Source organism: Cynoglossus semilaevis, chromosome 19, assembly GCF_000523025.1.
Source record: "Cynoglossus semilaevis isolate Cse_v1.0 chromosome 19, Cse_v1.0, whole genome shotgun sequence".
NCBI classification, from domain to species: Eukaryota; Metazoa; Chordata; class Actinopteri; order Pleuronectiformes; family Cynoglossidae; genus Cynoglossus; species Cynoglossus semilaevis.
In genome coordinates this window covers 5328361-5332554 of record NC_024325.1, presented here as the reverse complement: position 1 = coordinate 5332554, position 4194 = coordinate 5328361, and positions in this window count along the sequence as shown.

Below are 4194 nucleotides of genomic sequence, written 5' to 3'. Positions count from 1 at the left end.
AAGCAGCAAGGTCAGTGCCTGTAGATGCTAAATGATTTAGCAGCCCGTTGACGAACAACGCGTTTAGCATTTAAGTGATGTTAAACAATTATCAATATTTCATTATCTTACGTGTGGATGTCTTTCAAGATCCGCTGGAAGGATGGTCGTAAAACTAAACCCATTATGGAAATCACCCAGTGTTAGCCTTACTGCTTTAGCATGTTTTGCTACAGCAGGAGTCCATTAGACATAGTCAACCTGGAAAGGTATTGTCTCTGAGGAAAGGACTCTGACATCTGAGTAAAACTTGTTTCCTGGTATACTGTTGCTAATTTTTTAGAAAGTTAGGGTTGCAGTACGATGCCAAAATATCAATCAAAACCATGAAACGGAAAGGCTTTATTCGACTGGACAGGACCGTCAGATCCTATTTGGTATAACCGTGCAGTGCAGCTCATTTCAGCAGACATTTGAGTCTGTGCTCGTGAATGTCTGTTATTAACAAACCTTTTCATGCAGATATTTAAGTGGAGCGCTGCCATTTGGCACACTCACATCAGAGTAGATGACAGTCTCTAATGAGATTCTACAGTGACTTGATGGCTCTTATCATACAAAGGGGAGAGGGGGTCGTGAGCCAATGATAATAGTAATATGAAATATGAATTATATTGGTAATATCGGAAAAATTTTGAATTGGCCTTCACATCAGAAATAAAGTGGTTTGAGGTTTTCTGGAAGTCTGCCCATGTTTATTTCTTGGACCAAAGAGTGGTTGTTTGGTCTGCAGTCCATGTCCTGCATTCATTCTAAATTAAATGAATTGCACCGAGGTGTAAAAGGCTCTAGAGATCGTTTCAGTTCAATTATTTCAGTAGGAGACGGAGATATCTTCTGAATTTAAACCGTGGTTGCTTCACTACCTTCTGTCAGTATCACTACTGCAGCTTCTGCTGCGTTATAGGCAGACAGGTGTGACGTGTCCTGACGGTCACAGTTAATGGTTTAAAGCTGATAGGTCATTTTTAACAGGAATAAATTATTCCTTTTTACGCTCAGACTGATGACAGTTATTGTATCAATATTTAACACAACTGTGGTCTTGGTCATGGACACTTCCAGAAATGAGCAGATCTGAGCAATTGCTAATTTTGATCAGTTTGCAGTAAATTGTGGAGGTAAGACAAATGATGTTCTGACAAAGGTCAGGGAGAGGGTTGGTGGACCAAGGATGAGGCAAAAAAAATCTTATGTAATGGAGGCAGATGGTGTACCATAGCAACTGAGCAAAAGTTTTGTTTGTTTGTTTGTTTGTTCCAGTAGACTGAACAGTGATTTTGGTCAAACTGTAAACATTTAAAGAGAAACATAGCGCCCTCTAGCAGCAACAGTGGTATAAACATTGAAACGGTGATGAATCTAAAAACCTGGGCTCAATCCTCCAATAAAAGTGCTAATGTGCAAACGCATGTGTAACAGCGTGTGTGTGTGGGTGTGTTAGGGTGGTCAGCTAGCCCTGAGTGACTGACAGGACAATAATGAAAAAGATCAGCCATATGGGTGTCATTGATTCCCAGTTAACAGAATGATTACTACTTTAGTATGCAGCACCAGCGCTAAGCAGAGCTGTCAGTGGGTGTGAGACCTGCTGCCTGTGTGAACACGGACAGGCAGACAGTGGCTGTAATCACACTAACCGGAGCCCCAGTGACTTCTGTTAGCATGTATCAAATCACCGTGCGGTGACGGGAGTGTCCACACCTCTCTGTGAGCGTATTCAGGGGATGGAGCAGGTTGTCCTACGACAGAACATGTCTGATTCAATTTCAGGCTCTGCTGGTCTACATGCCAGTGTGTACCAGGGCAAGACCTACATCTGTGTGGGCCTGAATTAAAGAAGAGCCTGACATATGCACTGCAGGAGAGTCGAGGTGCATTGGTGTCAGTCTGTGATTGGACTTTGGTCGGTCCTCTGGACCTGAAAAGTACTATACAAGTACTGGTCTTACGCATTTGGTGCATTTAGCTGAAATACTGTATTAATATCTGTTGCTTTTATGGTCTGTCTAATCTTTGCTTGTTTCCATAGATACCATTAAATTTGATTATTATTAAAAAAGAGTAAAGTCATGTGACCAAACTGAACTATGACAGTCTTGAAATTGTTTCATGAGCATGAGCACACATCTCAACACAGAGACGCACACACACACACCTCCACACGTAATGTTATGTCTGGTTAGAAGGACTGTAATTATCTGTTTTGTAAAATCATAGACTACAGGAAAGACATTCAGTGTATCTACATGTGAATGTGTGTGCGTGAAGGTGGATTAGCTGCACTTGTGGGGACATTTTTGGCCAAAATACGTCCTAAGACATTTAACAGGCGGAATTTAACAATACGTTTGAATTTTGTGTTAGTTAAGTTCAGGGGAAACAGCTCGAGGAACAAAATCTGAAATACTAAAAAGAAAAAAGAATGTGTGTATGTGGGTTTATACTTTACACATAAAGTCCACTATGGGTCATTGCCTCACCGACATGCTACATAGAAATTTTTTCTTTTGGCATTATTTTAATATCTGCCTTGAAGTCTGTGTGTATTATACCGTACTCTATGTACTGCACTGTACTGCACTGTACTGTACTGTACTGCCTTTGTGTTTGAATATGAACTAAAAAGACAGGTAGATGTTATGGATGGAACTCCACTCCTGTGAGTCTGTGTGGTCCGGCTGTTGAGTGTTGTGGTGTGTTGTTTAATGGAGATGAGGGCTTCATGGAAACATATGCCCTTCAGTGAAAAAACGACAGATGAAGGATAATCCCTTTGAACACACACACAGATAAACACATATAAACACTTTCATAGCAGTACAGTATAAATTGTCCTAGGAAAAGTACCTTTTCATTTAAGGAAAACTCAACACTGTCAGAAAATCACACTGACTGCCCTGATATTAAGGACATAAAACACTGACTTCTTAATATAAGAAAAAGAGAATTCTCCCTTTCATATTTTGAAAAGAAAAACGAAATAATAAGCCCTTGTACCTCACATCATGCCCCCCCCTCCCCCAGCTCCAGTAATTATGGAGCACTTTGTGGTTTTTATTACTCCACACATAAACTGTGTGGAATAATTGTGGCTTGTCTGCTGCCGTGCAGCTTAAACTTTCAAACAGACAGGGAAGTGATGTTCAGCTGGACACTCTCCAGCTCATCTGACCCCAGTAACCCAGATACCAGTCAAAGATTACTTTGGAAACAGAGCGTGTTGTGCTACCAAGTCATTGAGGAAATCACATTAGATTTAGTGTAAGAGCATCTGTCGCTGCTGCAGCTTTTCCTACTTAGTAATCGCACAACGCAGATAATATTTGACTCCACTATCAATACAAATGCGACCACGGAACCTCTTGTTCAGATTCCCTTCTGGTTACACACACCAACACTCCTGTTGGTTCTGTAATAACACAGCATTCATTAGGCTTTAATTATTCTATCCACTGGCCTTGTAATAAGGAGTTGTTATCATGGCCCACAGTGTTGTATTTCTTGGTTAGTCAAGCCAAACAGATGGAATCTAAACATCACCTTCATGCTCTACGTTGCCATTACGAACAGCAGTGTCAATTAAAAGGCAACCCACGGGACGCAGAGCGACACTGCATGAAATTCCAAGATAATTCACTTCCTTGGCTTCACTTCCTCCAGTGCCCTGCAGCCAAGTGGAAAAACCCTGTGCGGGAAAATGCAAACACATCCTGTAGGGTGGTCCAGCCATCATGGGTCGTTGCTCTTTAGATTTTTAGAACTTCCAACCTGCAAGATGCAAGAATCCTGTTTAGTCCTTATAAGGGTTTTTTGTCGTAATTTGTAAAAAAACAAAACTAATCAGGGCTGGGAACTTTATCATTAAAGTACAAAGTCTTTCCCCATTAAGGTTGGTTCTCCTTCATAAAATGCAAATAAAAAGACCTTTTTATTAAAACATTATCTGAATTATCTGAATAACCTGGGATTTAAAACAATAAAATTTGGTCCATATTGTTTGCCATTAATCACTGAATGCTAGTTATCTGGATAGCGATACTTGCATGTTGACCTTACTAAATGAAAAACTCATTAAACTGTTACTTATGTTACCTTTGCAGTCGTAGGTTGTTTTGGCCTCTGTTGGCTGAGAGAGAGTTATGCAACAAGGTG